The sequence below is a fragment of the Lepus europaeus genome, chromosome 18 (assembly GCF_033115175.1).
Source record: "Lepus europaeus isolate LE1 chromosome 18, mLepTim1.pri, whole genome shotgun sequence".
Taxonomy (NCBI): Eukaryota; Metazoa; Chordata; class Mammalia; order Lagomorpha; family Leporidae; genus Lepus; species Lepus europaeus.
Window position 1 is genome coordinate 15510275 of NC_084844.1, and position 17681 is coordinate 15527955.

General features: G+C 38.5%; 1 protein-coding gene across 15 annotated transcripts in view; it reads right to left on the reverse strand.

Moving 5' to 3' along the window:
* Positions 1-17681, reverse strand: part of TANC2 (tetratricopeptide repeat, ankyrin repeat and coiled-coil containing 2) — a 449007-nt gene that overhangs the window by 234590 nt on the left and 196736 nt on the right. The window lies entirely within an intron of this gene.

Sequence of the window (17681 nt, forward strand, 5' to 3'; positions counted from 1 at the left end):
TTTGAAGAAAGAAGCAATGGATGGAAGATCTGTCTCACCCTCTTTTTCTGTAACTCTGCCTTTCAAATAAATAAATAAATATTTTTAAAAATGTAATTCCTTAACTTTTAATTATCTCATAATTTAAGAATCTTATATGACAGCAGTCTAATCGAAAGCACTTTATTTTATTTATACTTGAGAGACAGAGACAGATAGAACACATTGTTCATTCCTCAAATGTCTGCAACAACCAAGCCTGGGCCAGACTGAAGGCAAGAGCTAAGAATTCAACCCAGGTAACCCGTGGGGGTGGCAAGGCCCCATCCATCTGAGCCATCATCTGAGGTCTCCCAAGGTGCACATTAGCAGGAAGCTGGAATTGGGAGCAGAGCCAGCACTTGCACCCAGGCTCTCCACTATGATGGCATCCCAACTGGCATGTTAACCTAAGCCAAACACCTGCCCCTGATTTGAAGTTTAGTTTGCTCTTTCCCAGCACTGCAAAGGGATGTTAGACTTATTTTCCCCCAGGTACTTTTCAATTGTTGTAATCATAAATCTTTCCTTGAAACACTAAAAGAAGGTAAATTAGCAATACTAATAATTTTCTAAGTGCTTCTTAGAAGTCACCTTGTGGGGCTGGCACTGTGGCGCAGCCTGTAGCACCTGTATCCCATATGGGCACTGGTTTGAGTCTTGACTGCTCCACTTCCAGTGCACCTGGGAAAGCATCTCCTAATGCTTTTGCAGGCCATAGCAGAGAGTTGGATTGGAAGTAGAGCAGCTGGGACTTGAACCGGCACCCGTATAGGATGCTGGCAGTGCAGGTGGAGGCTTTACCTGCTATGCCACAGTACCGGCCGCATACATACAGTTTTAAGTACATAATGACACTTTCCACCACATTCTTCCTCCCTCCCTCACTCCCACACTTTCTCCTGCTTCCTTTCTTATTTTTCTTTTAATTTTTGCGATAACATACTTTTTTTTTTCTTCAAGAATAAGTTTTATCACTAGTGGAAAAAGCATCTAAGGAGACAGGCTATGGAGTTGGGCATTTAGGCTTATCTAAAACTTATGGGACATAAGAATGTCCTCTGCTAAATACACTAAAATGAAGTAAATTTTTGAGAGCAAGTATTACTATTAACTCTCATAATGCCACTCTTGAGAACAGAGGTCCTGCATCCAAAATTAGTATACAGTGACTCCTCTTTACACACAATCTTAACTCTTTCTCAAAAAATAGTGCTATTCTAATTATTTTTATAAAGCTCATCTTTTTGTTTTTCTATGATTTTAAAACATTATGTATTTTCATTTTATTTGAAAGGAAATCTCACACACACACACACACACACAGGGACAAAGAAAAACCAAAATCTTCCTTCTGCTTTATTCCCCAAATGTTGACAACAGCCAGGGCTTGGCCAGGCTAATCTTTAAAAAAAGAAGGAAAATAAATAACAGCAGAGACACTACTACATACATAACTTTATCACCAAACAATGAACAATTCACATGAAATAAAAAATTCATTAATGAAACAAAGTACCAAAATTCACTCAAGAAGAAATAGAGGGGCAAGTATTTAGAACAACTGCTAAAATGCCACGTGAGACCAATATCAGAGTGCTTGAGTCTGAGACCTGCCTTATTTTTTTTAATCCCAGCTTCCTGCTAACACACAACCTGGGAGGCAGCAAATGATGACTGGAGTACTTGGCTCCCTGGTACCATGTGGGAGACTTGAACTGTGTTCTTGTTGTTGTTTTTCTAAGTCCTTGAGATGCACTGATAGCTCACTTATTTGATGCCTTACCAATTTCTTGGTGTAGGTACTAATCACTATAAAACTTCTTTTAACACTGCTTTTACTGCATCCCATAAGTTTTAATATGTTGTGCTGTCATCTTCATTCATTTCCAGGAATTTTTTTAAATTTCCTTTTTGATTTTTTTTTTTTTTGACAGGCAGAGTTAGACAGTGAGAGAGAGAGACAGAGAGAAAGGTCTTCCTTTTCTGTTGGTTCACGGGCAGCGCACTGTGCCCATCCGAAGCCAGGAGCCAGCTGCTTCCTCCTGGTCTCCCATGTGGGTGCAGGGCCCAAGCACTTGGGTCATCCTCCACTGCCTTCCTGGGCCACAGCAGAGAGCTGGACTGGAAGAGGAGCAACCGGGACAGAATCCGGCACCCCAACCTGGACTAGAACCTGGGGTGCTGGCGCCATAGGCGGAGGATTAGCCAAGTGAGCTGTGGCGCTGGCCTCCTTTTTCATTTCTTTTATGACCCACTGTTCATTCAGGAGCATGTTGTTCAGTCTCCATGTGTCGCATATTTTCTGGAGTTTCTTTAGTTGTTAAATGTCCAGTTTCATTCCATTGTGGTCAGAAAAGAAGCATGGTATGATTTAATTTATTTTGAATTTGCTGAGACTTGCTTTTTGGCCTAGCATATGGTCAATCCTAGAGAAAGTTCCATGCACTGATGAAAAGAATGTGTATTCTACAATGGTGGGATGAAATGTTCTGTAGAAACTAATTAGGTCATTTGGTCCATAGGGTAGATAAGTTCTGTTGTTGATTTTCTGCTACTTGATCTGTCATTGATGAAACCTGGGTGTTTAAGTCCCCCACTATTATTGTATTGGAGTCTATGTATCCCTTTGGGGCCATTGACACTGTTCTTAAATAGCTTGGTGCCAAGGCATTGGATGCATATACATTTACTAAAGTCACATCTTCCTGTTGAATTGATCCATTAATCATTACATAATGCCATTCTTTGCCTCTTTTTAACAGTTTTTGTGTTAAAGTGTATTTTATCTAACATTAGGATGGCTACACCTGCTCATTTTTCTCTTAGAAAAAGTATAGTTATAGGCTGGTCTGGCAAAAAACCATGAATATTGTATGTCAAATTAATGAAACTGAAAAACAATATATCTTACCAAAACGTATTTCAATAGGGCTACTCATGATTCAATTCTCTACTTTCTGCCCATTTTGTAAAAAGGCACTGCATTTAAGTTGGTATCCACTACGAGTGATATGATGGATAAAAATTAGTTTAGATAACAAGGACAATCTATTGAAGTTATGACTGGAGCATTAGTTAGATAACGAAAGAATCAAGCAACATAAGGAGTAAGTAAAGAAAAATTAAATAATGGAGTTTTTCCGACAGAATGGGAAAAAATATTTGCAAACTACTCAACAGATAAAGGGTTGATAACCAGAATCTACAAAGAAATCAAGAAACTCCACAACATCAAAACAAACAACCCACTTAAGAGATGGGCCAAAGACCTCAACAGACATCTTTCCAAAGAGGAAATCCAAATGGCCAACAGACACATGAAAAAATGTTCAAGATCACTAGCAATCAGAGAAATGCAAATCAAAACCACAATGAGGTTTCACCTCACCCGGTTAGAATGGCTCACATTCAGAAATCAACCAACAATAGATGCTGGAGAGGATGTGGGGAAAAAGGGACACTAACCCACTGTTGGTGGGAATGCAAACTGGTAAAGCCACTACGGAAGTCAGTCTGGAGATTCCTCAGAAACCTGAATATAACCCTACCATCCCACTCCTTGGAATTTACCCAAAGGAAATTAAATTGGCAAACAAAAAAGCCATCTGCACATTAATGTTTATTGCAGCTCAATTCACAATAGCTAAGACCTGGAACCAACCCAAATGCCCATCAACAGTAGACTAGATAAAGAAATTATGGGACATGTACTCTATAGAATACTATACAGCAGTCAAAACCAACGAAACACGGTCATTTGCAACAAGATGGAGGAATCTGGAAAACATCATGCTGAGTGAATTAAGCCAGTCCCAAAGAGACAAATATCATTTGTTTTCCCTGATCGGTGACAACTAACTGAGCACCAAAGGGAAACCTGTGGAAGTGAAATGGACACTATGAGAAACAGTGACTTGATCAGCTCTTGTGCTGACTGTTGATGTACAATGTAATACTTTATCCATTTTAGTATTTTTTTTTTGTGAACTCTGTAATTAACACACAATTATTCTTAGGTGTCTAAATCTGAACTGAAAAGTGATCCCGGTTAAATATAAGAATGAGAAAAAGAGAGGGAGGAGATGTACAATTGGGGACATGCTCAATCGGACTTGCCCCAAATGATGGAGTCAGAAACGTGCCAGGGGATTCCAATGCAATCCCATCAAGATGGCATGTACCAATGCCATCTCACTAGTCCAGTGATCAATTTCAGTTCACAATTGATCACACTGATAGATCTAAGAGTCAAAGGGATCACACAAACAAGACTAATGTCTGCTAATACTAACTGATAAAACCAAAAAGGGAGAGAAGGATCCAATATGGGAAGGGGAGACACAGCAGACTCATAGAATGACAGATGTCCTAAATAGCACTCTGGCCTCAGAATCAGCCCTTAAGGCATTTGGATCTGGCTGAAGAGCCTATGAGAGTATTTTAGGCATGGAAAGCCAAGACACTCTGGGAAAAAAAAAAAAAAAAAGAAGAAGAAGAAGAAGAAGACCTAAATGAAGGATCTCAGTGAGTGTGATCCCAGTGGGAAAAACGGGGCCATCAAGGTAGGAGGTACCTTTCTCTGAAAGGAGGAGAGAACTTCCACTTGACTATGACCCTGTTGGAATAAGATCGAAGTCGGCGAACCCTAAAGGCTTCCATAGCCTCGGCAACTCATGACTAGAGCCTAGGGAGATTACTGACGCCATAAACAAGAGTGTTAAATTGTTAACTCAACCTCAAGAGTCACTGTGTACTTACATCCCATGTCGGATCTGTCCTTAATGGGTTGTCCAATGTGAAGTAATGATATAGCTAGTACTGAAACAGTATTTTTACACTTTGTGGTTATGTGTGGGTGCAAACTGATGAAATCTTTACTTAGTATATACTGAATCAATCTTCTGTATATAAAGATAATTGAAAATGAAAAAAAAAACCTTGGTGTTAAATTGGAAATTACATAGAAAATTAATCAATTTTTTAAAAAAAATATCATGTAGGATCTCTGTCATTAATGTGCTGTACACTGTTATTTAATGCTATAACTAGTACTCCAACAGTATTTTTTCACTTTGTGTTGCTATGTGAGGGCAAACTGTTGAAATCTTTATATATACTAAACTGATTTTTTGTATATAAAGAGAATTGAAAATGAATCTTGATGTGAATGGATGGGGAGAGCGAGTGGGAAAGGGGAGGGTTGCAGGTGGGAGGGAAGTTATGGGGTGGGGGGGAAGCCTTTGTAATCCATAAGCTGTACTTTGGAAATTTATATTCAATAAATAAAAGATAAATAAAAATAAAAATAAATAAAATCAATTGTATATAACATAAAAAAACAGTTTTTTTTTAAAGACTTCTTATACAAATAGACATAATCATTTGAGTAAGCTAGTCATTTGATAAGATAAACACAGGATTCTCACTGTAAAATTTTTGTCAGTGGTGCTGGCGCTGTAGTGTAGTGGGTAAAGCTGCCACCTGCAGTGCCAGCATCCCATATGGGCAACGGTTCGAGACCCAGCAGCTCCACTTCCAATCCAGCTCTCTGGTATGTCCTGGAAAAGTAGTAAAAGATGGCCCAAGTGCTTAGGCCCCTGCACTCACGTGGGAGACCTGAAAGAAGCTCCTGGCTCCTGGCTTTGGATCGGCGCGCAGCTCTGTCTGTTGCGGCCAATTGGGGAGTGAACCAGTGGATGGAAGACCTCTCTCTCTCTCTCTCTCTCTCTGCCTCTCCTTCTATGTAACTCTGACTTTCAAATATAAAATAAAAAATTTTTGTCGTCTTTATAGGAAGCTCAATACAGTTCTGCACACTTGCAAGAGCCTTCAGTTCCACTGATGGCGCAGTCAAAAGTCAAAGGTGAGGAAAAAGAAACACTGAATGTGTGCTCTGCATAGAGTACAGAATCTCTGAAGAGCTCACACCCAGGGTTACAATGTAGCATCCTAACTTCAACAAGTGTAATAGTGTGTCAATGGAGAAACACTACAGTTACCTGATGAAACTGACAGTAAATCAGGCTATTCTGTTTAAGATTAATTCATTTATTTGAAATTCAGAGTTACACACAGAGAGAAGGAGAGGTAGGGGTAGGAGTAGGGGTAGGGGTAGGGGTAGAGAGAGGCCTTCCTTACCCTGGTTCACTCCCCAATTGGCTGCAATGGTTGGAGCTGTTCCGATCCAAAGCCAGGAGCCAGGAGCTTCCTCTGGGTCTCCCATGTGGGTGCAGGGTCCCAAGGACTTGGGCCATCCTCCACTATTTTCAAGGCTATAGCAGAGAGCTGGATCAGAAGTGGAGCAACCGGGTCTCAAAACGGCGCCCATATGGGATGCCAGCACTGCAGGAGACGGCTCTACCCGCTACGCCACAGTGGCAGCCCTGTGAGGCTATTCTTGAAAGATTTAGAGGGACTGGTGGGTTCTCACACTCATAGCTTCTAAGTATGCTATCATACTTCAAAATATGTGAAGGGCTTCATTATGGTCACTCACCAAACTTTCTGTCTAGGAAAATTACTAAGATTCCTTGAAAATTTTTCTTTATTTAGACTTAAGAACTGAGACAGAAATGGATTCAGATAGTAAGCATGTACTATATAATGGTTACCTGTCATTTTAAATGATTTCTCCAAAGCCAGACCTAATAGGTCTAGGGCTAACAAAGAGAGCAATAAGAAAATAATTACATAAGATTATTTAACACTTTTTCTTCTTCAAAACTTCAGTAAACTAAAGAAAATCCCAACTAATCAAGGTGAGAGGTAGAAAATGCTCACATGAACACTGTGCCAGTACTATACTAAAATTCTATAGAAATATATTAAAAAGATAATTACGACCGACAACAACTAGTTGTATATTCCAAAATAGCTAGTAGAAAAGACATAGTATTTGAAGTGATGGATGTTTCAATTATCTTGATCTGACTACACATTATATACATGTATTGAAATATGATACTATACTCCATAACCATGCATGACCATTATATGCCAATTAAATTAAAAGAATAGATAAAAATGAATTCTTTCCCAGGCACAAAAAAGTCTGTCGAGACATTTTCAAAGATTAAATGTGAAAGCCAATAACTTTTTGGCTTGTTTTTGGAATGTGCAGTTGCTACTAATCTTATAATAGGGAACTCTCAACAGAGAACACTCAGTAATTTTAACCCTAGATAAAGAATTATATTTCTCTGACCTTACAATATTTGTCAGAAATTCCTAGTCTTTGTAAGAGGACAAGTTGCTTTTCAATCTCCCTAAAAACCCGGGTGTCATGTGGCGTAACAGAGGAAGAATAGGGAAGGAGATGAGAAGATGATTAATTCCTGAGAACAGGATATGCAGAACTGAGTTGCCTTCCCTAGTAGAAAGAAAACCACACACACACACACAAGAAGGCTAGCTAGAGAAACAGAAGTTTCATTTTGCCAGAGAAAGTTTCAGTTTAGAGGCAGAAGTGGGGATTTTTCTTCTGGTTTTCCTTAAATACACAAAGGCAGGAAATATCGTTTACCTTACTCTTCTTGATTTTATGGCAATAAAAGGAATGGTCTATATATATGCAAAAATCAGACACTGACTTGGTCTAGAGGCCTTTCTTTTCTAGAATTTTCATCACTATCCTGCCACCCATGGTTTTTACACTAAATAAGACATACTACTCTATTTACCATATTACTTTCTGTAAAATTAAAAAAAAAAAATCCTTACCAAAGGATGGAGGGTGAAGTATTGTTGCACAGTAAATAAAAATAGAAGTTAAAAAAGCAAATCTCAGATTTAAAAATAATATGGTTTTCTTATGAATTCTGTTATTGTACTAATGTACCTCACCAGATGCATGGAAGGAAAACACAGAATTACAAATAAGTATCAAACAATAAACTTGGTAAAGAAGAAAACAATCAGGCCGGCGCTGCGGCTCAACAGGCTAATCCTCCGCCTTGCGGCGCCGGCACACTGGGTTCTAGTCCCGGTTACCCTTCTTCCAGGCCAGCTCTCTGCTGTGGCCCGGGAGTGCAGTGGAGCATGGCCCAAGTGCTTGGGCCCTGCACCCCATGGGAGACCAGGAGAAGCACCTGGCTCCTGCCTTTGGATCAGCTGGTATGCCGGCCGCAGTGCACTGGCCGCGGCGGCCATTGGCGGGTGAACCAACGGCAAAAGGGAAGACCTTTCTCTCTGTCTCTCTCTCTCACTGTCCACTCTGCCTGTCAAAAAAAAAAAAAAAAAAAAAAAAAAAAAAAAAAAAAAAGAAAACAATCAAACCAGAGTTTTTTAAAAATAAAATCTGACACAAAAGGTAAATATTAGCTTCCAATACATAAATCTTTCTATGACTAGAAATAAGAAACTTGAGAAAGTGTCAGTAGTTATGAAAGATAAAAATCTCAAAATCCTGTTGGGGAAGTTCTGCTTCTATACATCTAAGTAATCTTCTACAATATGTACTTCTCACAAACAACTATAAACTCTCAACAAAATCTGAACAACATCTATCTAAATGATCTGGAGATTAAACACAAGCAGATTCTGCAGGAAGGCTATCAATTTGAAGAAAAGACGAGGCTTGGACAAGTTTCTCATTTCTTTTCTGTTTTTAGCCTAAACACAGACCACAGACAACACCATACAGGGTCATTAAAACTCTAATAGAAAGTTAGACTTTTTCTTATCTGAAGAATCAAAAGACAGAGCTTTTGGCAACAACAGTGACTGGAAAGTGAGGGATAGAGAGTTTACAGAACAAAATGACAATGCTTCAGGAGGAGCCCAGATCCTATACTTAACACTGTTCAAAGTTACTTGATATGATTCCAATCTTAAAATTTTTAAAGAATTCCTCCATAATCTAATGTGATCCATGAATATAAATTTAAATGAAAGTATAAGTTATATAGTGTATGTATATGTACATATGTAAATATATCTACATACACAGATTATATAAGTATAATATACAGTGAATACACAATAGTTTAAAATGACAGTAGAGGAGCCAGTACTGGGTGTAGTAGGCTAAGTCTTTGCCAGCGGAGCTAGCATCACATATGGGTGCCAGCTCTAATCTCAGCTGCTCCACTTCTAATCCAGCTCTCTGCTTATGGCCTGCAAAAGCACTAGAAGATGGCCCAAGTCCTTGGGCCCCTGCATCCAAGGGGAAGACTAGAAGATACTCCTGGCTTGTGGCTTTAGATCAGCCCACCTCCAGCCATTATGGTCATTTGGTGAGAGAACCAGCGAATGGAAGACTTTTCTGTCTCTCCCGCTCTGTCTGTATCTCTGCCTCTCAAATTTTAAAAATCTTTAAAAAATAAAATGACAGTAGAGCCAATGAATTTGAAGATAAATGAATAGAAGCTTCCCAGTTTAAAGAATATAGATGAAAGAGACAAAAAGGGACAGAAAGACACACACATACAGAGGACCAGTGAGATGATATCTAAAGGTCTAACGGGAATGTAATTAAAGTCTCAGAAGAGAAAATGAGAGAAAAAAAAATTGAAAGAATAACAGCTAAATATCTATGGAAACTGATAAAAGATAAAAATTCACATAAATCCAGAAACCCAGAAATGGTCTGCATGATAAATATGAACAGAACCGCCTTAGGCCTATCATAAACTGCTGAAAGAAAAAGAGGAAAGTCTTAAACGCAGCCAGAAGAAAAACATCTAATTTATAAGGGTCAACAATCTGAAGAATACCTAACTTCTCATCAGAAATATAGAAATCAAGGAACAATGAAATAATAGCCACAAAGGCTAAAAGAAAAAACATCAATGTGAAAATCTAAATCCTGTTAAAATATTCAGTAACAATGGAAGGAAAATAACATATTTTCACATAACAGAAAATTTAAGAAAGTGTGAACTACCTAGAATCATGAACCATGAAATGGTAATGGCGATTCTTTAAGGCAACAGAAATGGCTGTCACAGGGAAACATAAGGCTTCAGAAAATAATGAAGACTCTAAGACTTGATAACAATTTGAGTATATTTAAAAGGCTACTTTGGCCGGCACCGTGGCTCACTAGGCTAATCCTTCACCTGCAGTGCCGGCACCCTGGGTTCTAGTCCCAGTTGGGGCGCTGGTTCTGTCCCGGTTGCTCCTCTTCCAGTCCAGCTCTCTGCTGTGGCCCGGGAAGGCAGTGGAGGATGGCCCAAGTGCTTGGACCCTGCACCCACATGGGAGACCAGGAGGAGGTGCCTGGCTCCTGGCTTCAGATCGGCGCAGTGCCGGTGGTAGCGGCCGTTTGGTGGGTGAACCAACAGAAGGAAGACTTCTCTCCGTCTCTCTCTCTCACTTTCTAACTCTGCCTGTCCAAAAAAAAAAAAAAAAAAAAAAGGGGGCTGCTTTTTACCCTTAATTTCTTTCCTATATATATAACTATTTTAAGCACTCTCCCAGGATTTTTAAATGTAGATGTGATATACACAATAGCCATTATGTAAGAGATGTGAGAGGTTACAAATGGATCAAGTACTGTGAGGTTCTATATTTTATATCAAATGTGGTAGCTGTATAAAGACATTTTCAAATGCACAAAGACTCATTAATTGAATTCTCAGATATCCTATCTTCAGAAACTGCTTGAGTATTGCAAATAGTGAATACACTTTATTTTATTGTTTTTCCAAATTTAATTGATATAAAAGGAAATTCACTTGAATTATCAAGAATAAACTCTGCTTCTTTTAAGATTAAGGGGTAGGGGACAAACATTATGGCACAGCAGTTTAAGTTTGCGATGCCTATGTCCCATTCAGATTGCTGGTTCAAGTCCCAGCTATTTTGTACTTCTGATCCAGCTTCCTATTAACACACCTGAGAGGCAGGTGATAGCCCAAGTACTTGTGTTCCTGGCACCTGGCTATGTCCTGAGCTAACCAGGGCTGTTCTGGGCACTGGGGAGTGAATTATTGGATGGAAGACTTCTCTGTCTCTCCCTTTCTGGCACTCTGCCTTCCCAATAACTAAATATCAGGGAAGTAAATGCAGAAGTAGTACAAATAAGCATGTTTCTTTTTACTAGATAGCTATGTTTAAAAATGATCAGGTAAGAAATTTTAGTCGAAGCATATACTTTTGATATATTGATATAATCACCAAAAAATACACAAAACAACATAAAATGATGGTCCTCTAGAGGAACAGAATTGGGAATGAGAAATGGTGAGAGTGGGTACTGTGGATTTTTATTTCAGGCATTCTGTACAATTTGATTTCACAGCCAATATACTTTCATTAAAACAAACATGCAAATGCAAATATTATGGAACTAATATTTCTCACATTTAAAAATTCTGAAACCAATAAATATTTATTAAGCAACTTTAACATACTTGACATTATGATAGGCATCCAAACTACATTTTTTTCTTCATCAGTGTCTCGGCTGCTCCACTTCCCATCTAGCTCCCTGATAATGTGCCTGGGAAAACAGTGGAAGACCGCCCAAGTACTTGGGCCCCTGTACCCATGTGGGAGACCCAGAAGAGGTTCCGGGCTCCTGGCTTTGGAATAGGCCCAGTTCCAGCAGTTGCAGCCATTTGGGGAGTGAATCAGCAGATGGAAGATCTTCTCTGTCTGTCCCCTTCTCTCTCTAATGCTGCCTTTCAAATAGCAATAGTAGTAGTAATAATAATAATAATAAAAGACAATTGGCCTTACTATGAATAGGTGAAAGCTCATAAGGAACTTAGGAGTTCTCAACAGAACACAGATGATATGTCATGGGAATATATTAGAAGAATAGGCAACTGAGAGACCTTGATTTTCTTCTCAAGTAACTAGACTTCCATTTACCAAGTATGGTTAGATTTAGCACCAGATTCCTATCCATGCATATTTTATCCCCTATTTTATTCATCTCTTCCTGTGTAATGCTGCTTTCAGATTCCAAAAGTTATCTGGAAAAGCCTCAAAGAATCCATCTTCCTGATTTCTCAATGTAAAATATCACAAAATTAAGTTCTATCATTTGGAATGTTTTCTAATTTATTTGAAGAGGGACTAATGTTTATACATTCAAATTATTCTGAACAAAAAGAATTTATTATGTCCATAATATTATGAGGAGATACATAATTAATATAATCCTTGACTCATCACAAAATTTGGAGGATGTCTAAAATGACAGATGAATCCTCTCTGTCATAAATAGGAATTGGTAAATTATGACTTACAGGACAAATCTAGCCATCTGTTTATATTTTTTATAACCTGAGAGCTGATAATGGCCTTTATATTTTTAAGCAGTTGCATATTAAACTGTTATATAAATACATACATAATATCCTTGATTTTGCCTGTTAGCAAACCAAGTAAAAATTATTTACTATCTGTTCCTTTAGGAAAAATTTTGCTTATTGCAAATGGTCAATTTAGCCTGATTAGAACTATCAATAAACACTGTCAGAAAGTAAATTTTACTTTTTCTTTTTATCTTATTTTGCTTCATTCAAGTAGCAGAAACCTTTATGTAGCAAGAAATAGTAATATTGTCATGCAATCTGTGTAACTAGGTTTACTAAAATGGAATGAACTTACATTTATTTAGAAAATATATTAATTTTGGAAGAAAACACATAGGCTATAGAGAAAATGAAAACTGACCAAAAATCCACAGATTTCCCTTTTAACCGATGGTCTTTCTCTTCTTCTTCTTCTTTTTTTTTTTTTCTTTTTGGCATCTTGTGCTTGCTTACTTCTCTTCTTTCATATAAGAAAGAATAAAATCAGCTAAGTTGATAAGCAGATATCCTGAAGCATTCACCAATAACTTCCAAGTTTTCAGCTTTAGGAGGTTTATCAGAGTCTAATAAACTGTGGTGGAAATGCCATCTCACTCATTACCTCTCCCAAGGAAATATGGACATCTGTTCATTCGTCTTTGGTGTAGGGCCTGAGAATTTACACTTTCAACAAGTTTCTAGTTGACGCTGGCCACAGAATACATGTTAAGATGCACCAATCCAAATGATCTCCAAAGTTCCTTCAGAATTTGAAAATCTATGAGACAATATTATTTTCTGAAGTCTAAAACTAAGTTATTCAGATCTGACTTGAACAACTACTAATACTGAATATCTGTGTATTAGCCCAGTGATGAAACTGAATTTATACCAAGGCCACACAACTGGTCAAAGTAGAAAAAAAGTAATTGTTTCAAATAGCAATAACGATGTGACATTTGGTAAGAGATAACACGTTTAATCATCCTCTTCCCTTTTTTGAGGAGCGGAAAAGGGACTGTTCAGAAAGAAAAAACCTAAACACACAATGAAGCAGCAAATGATTTTACCTCTTCATTTTCTGAGAATAGTTTTAATTTTAAGTCTGCAGCATTTTACCAGAGATTTTTCTGCATGGAATTTTTAAAAATAGATTTCAATTATGATTTGGTTTATTTTAGTTTGCACACTGATGTAACAGTGATTACATTCTTTTTGCTCTTAAATATTCTGTTTCATCTGTGCTGTGAACTTAAAAAATATGGTGGAGAATCAGTCATACATTCCCTCTACCACACAACATATTCCACAGTAATTTCCTTAGCACTATTTTATTTCAGGTAAACTATTTAGACACAGGTCTTCAAAAACTCCCTCCGTGAGGTTTTTTTTTTTTTTTTTTTTTTGGACAGGTAGAGTTATAGACAGTAGAGAGAGAGAGACAGAGACAGAGAGAAAGGTCTTCCTTCCATTGGTTCACCCCCCAAACGGCTGCCACAGCCACCGCTGCGCCGATCTGAAGCCAGGAGCCAGGTGCCTCCTCCTGGTCTCCCATGCGGGTGCAGGGCCCAAGCACTTGGGCCATCCTCCACTGCCCTCCCGGGGCCACAGCAGAGAGTGGGATTGGAAGAGGAGCAGCCAGGACTAGAACCCGGCCCCCACATGGGATGCCAGCGCCACAGGTGGAGGATTAACCAGTGAGCCACGGCGCTGCCCCGTGAGTTTTTATCCTGATTAGTGTTTCGGGTCTTCTGATCTGCCTCATGTTTCTTCTCAGTTTCAATTCCCTGAATCTCACTCTTCACTGATGCTGATGTTCAGAAATTCCACCAAGTTCATTTTTACACAACCCTAAAAGAATTAAAGATTTGTGTGTTTTGTTTTTAAATTCCTGAAAAACATAACGTTTACTAATTATCTAGAGATTTTAGTGGCATTTTGGCATATAAAGGTAAGATACAGTGAAGTAGGTATATCACAAGTAGTTCTGAATTTGGTGTTTTACATATAACTCCAACTGTACTGAATCAGAGGCTTAAATTTGTAATTATAAGAGTAATATTAAGGCCGGCACCACGGCTCACTAGGCTAATCCTCTGCCTGCGGCACCGGCACCCCGGGTTCTAGTCCCAGTTGGGGCGCTGGTTCTGTCCCGGTTGCTCCTCTTCCAGTCCAGCTCTCTGCTGTGGCCCAGGAAGGCAGTGGAGGATGGCCCAAGTCCCTGGGCCCTGCACCCGCATGGGAGACCAGGAGAAGCACCTGGCTCCTGGCTTCGGGTTTGCGCAGCGTGCTGGCCACTTGGGAGGTGAACCAGTGGAAGGAAGACCTGTCTCTCTGTCTCTCTCTCTCTCACTGTCTAACTCTGCCTGGCAAAAAAAAAAAAAAAAAAAAAGAGTAATATTATATATATAGTACTGTTTGGTAGCAGTAACCATAATAAAACATTTCATTATTATACAGATCCAGTTATAACATAGGTTAGGTCAGACCATGTCCCTTGAAATGTAAATATTCAGTCAATTAACAGATTTACAAAGTTATTGTCAACACTAATTCCTTTTAAGAACTTCACAAAACAGTTAATGGAAGATAGCAAAATTTTTATTATGCTATCTAAATGAAAAAAAAAAAGGTTAAGATGAGATAAACAATTTACTTAGACTCTAAAGGGGAAGTATAAATAGCTTACTCAATTTTATTTCTTATTTTGTAATCATGTGGATATATAACAGAGGATTTATAAAGGAAATAGAAAAGTGGTGCCTGTAATTTATTTTTCCAATTTTAACAGCAGGCAGAATATTGCTGATATGCTAACTCTCTTGATCTTAGTTTTTCCTATGCATGGGTGTACCTTAGATTTATAACCTCTATCACATATTTCTTATAATATTAATTTTCAAAATTATTTATACTATTGGCAAAAAAAGAACACTGAGAGTTTGTATGGCTAATTATTACATCTATTAGTGGTACAGACATAGGTAACATTCAGCGCTCACTATGAGCTGTACTTTACTGAACACTTGACGTGCACTGTCTATCCTCATAAGATTCTTAAATAGCAGCTACTCAATACTATTATGCATATTTTATTACAGAAGGAATTGAAACGTGTAGAGAATGAAGAACCTGTAAAAAGTCACTTATCTAGTAAGTGGTGATGCTGGAACCTGAGCCTTATATGTCTGACTACTTTTTTATTTTAAGATTTATTTATTTATTTGAAAGGTAGAGTGCCAGAGAGAGGGAGAGAAAGAGAGAGATCTTCGATCTGTGGGCTCACTTCTCAAATGGCTACAATAGCCAGAGCTGGGCCAATCTGAAACCAGCAGCCAGAAGCTTCTTTGAGTCTTCCACACGGGTTCTTGGGCCATCTGCTGCTGCTTTCCCAGGAACATTTAGCAGGGAGCTGCATTGGAAATGGAGCAGCTGGGACTCGAACTGATGCCCATATGGGATGCCTGCGACACAGGCAGCAGCTCTACTCTCTTTCTCTCTCTCTCTCTGCCTCTGCCTCTCTGTAACTCTGGTTTTCAAATAAAATTTAAAAATCTTAAAAAAAAACAAGCAAGCAAGTTACAGTTCTCCTGTAACTGGCAGAGCTAACCCACAGTGTACAGTGCTTGGTTAGATGCAAAATGCTGATGAGGATGAAAGATAGGTTTCAGAAGCCAAAGGAAACTTCTTCAAATGTTATTATCCTTTGTTTTAAAAGATTTTTATTCAATTTATTTGACAGGTACAGTTATAGACAGTGAGAGAGAGAGACAGGGAGAAACGTCTTCCTTCCGTTGGCCCACTCCCCAAATGGCCGCAATGGCCAGCGCTGCGCCGATCCGAAGCCAAGAGCCAGGTGCCTCCTCCTGATCTCCCATGCGGGTGCAGGGCCCAAGCACTTGGGCCATCCTCCACTGCCTTCCTGGGCCACAGCAGAGAGCTGGACTGGAAGAGGAGCAACCAGGACCAGAACCCAGAGCCCATATGGGATGCCAGAGCCACAGGTTTAGGATTAACCAAGTGAGCTCGGCACCGGTCCCTCAAATGTCATTATCCTTATAAAACATCACTTGTTAAGGTTTTTAGTTTGGAAATAAAGCAGAGTATGAAATCCCACCCATCTCCTATGGTGACTGAAGAGAGCCAGTGCCCATGTTTTAAAGGACAGGGATGACCTAAACAATTGCAGAACAGGGAATTAAAACAGGAATAGATTTCCACATAAAGGGTTCACTTACACTTTGTCATATTTCAGTCTCTAAAACTACTTTTTATGACATCCTATTGTTAATTCTCTCAATAACAATTTAAGAAGTACCAAAAGAAATAACAGAAATAAATAACAGATAAACCTGGACAATCAATGTCTGCAAAATCCAAGGCGTAATTCAATAAAAATTATATAATTAGAATTAAATTAAAATTAAGGTAGAAGCAGAAAAGGTAGTTCATAAGTCAATGTTACATTGTACAGAAAAATAAAATAGTTTAAAATGTGAATAAATTTATGCTAAGTAGACTAGGTAATAACATATCTACAAAAATTGTTCATTAAGGAGAGATTTATCCCCAGAAAAGGAGAGAGTAAAAATGCCAAATACTTGGTACAATGAAGAGAATTTCACAATACAACAGAAAACATCTAGCGGTGAGAAAAAAAAAATAAAGCAAACTTTGATGTCAGTGTTGGGAAACTCAATCTGTCCTTATCTGGTGCTTACACAGGAGAAACAGTCATAACTTTTGTGTCTCTAGCCTCAGGCTTAGGTAAGGTGTACCCTACACATCAGGGCAACTTTTCAGTAGTCAGTGTTAAAAATAGGCCAAAATTGGCATAAAGGAAGTGAATTCTCCCTTTTCTAGGCACTATAATGTTATTAGCAAATCTTAAAAATGAGGTAGGAGAGGAGGAACATGACTGATTTGTCATACCTACTTGTAGCCTCAGTTTACAAGTTTCCATCACAAGCCTGACCAACAAATAAAATGGTGAGTCATGACTTTTCACAATCTCACTTGAATAAAACCTCAGTGAGTAATGGCTCTTAACATCCTAAGGGGTTATCTGGTTTGCAGCTCAGCCAAAGGCATTCAATTAACAATAGTATCGAGTCTCTAGGTAAGCTCAGAGTGTTTATTGATTTATTCCATTAAAGTTTATGAAACATCCACCATGAATATCTACTATATGGCAGATACTGTGCTAAAGGACATAATAATAAAAACAAAATATTGTTTCTGCCTTATAGGAAAACAAGATATAAATTACACACATATTAAATAATAATAAAAATGAACAATGACTGAGCACTTACTAGAACCCCAAACTGCCAAAAGTAAGTTACTCACTAAATTCTCAAAGAAACCCTACTAGGTAGGTCCTAGTATTACCTACTTTTTACAGAAGAAGAAACT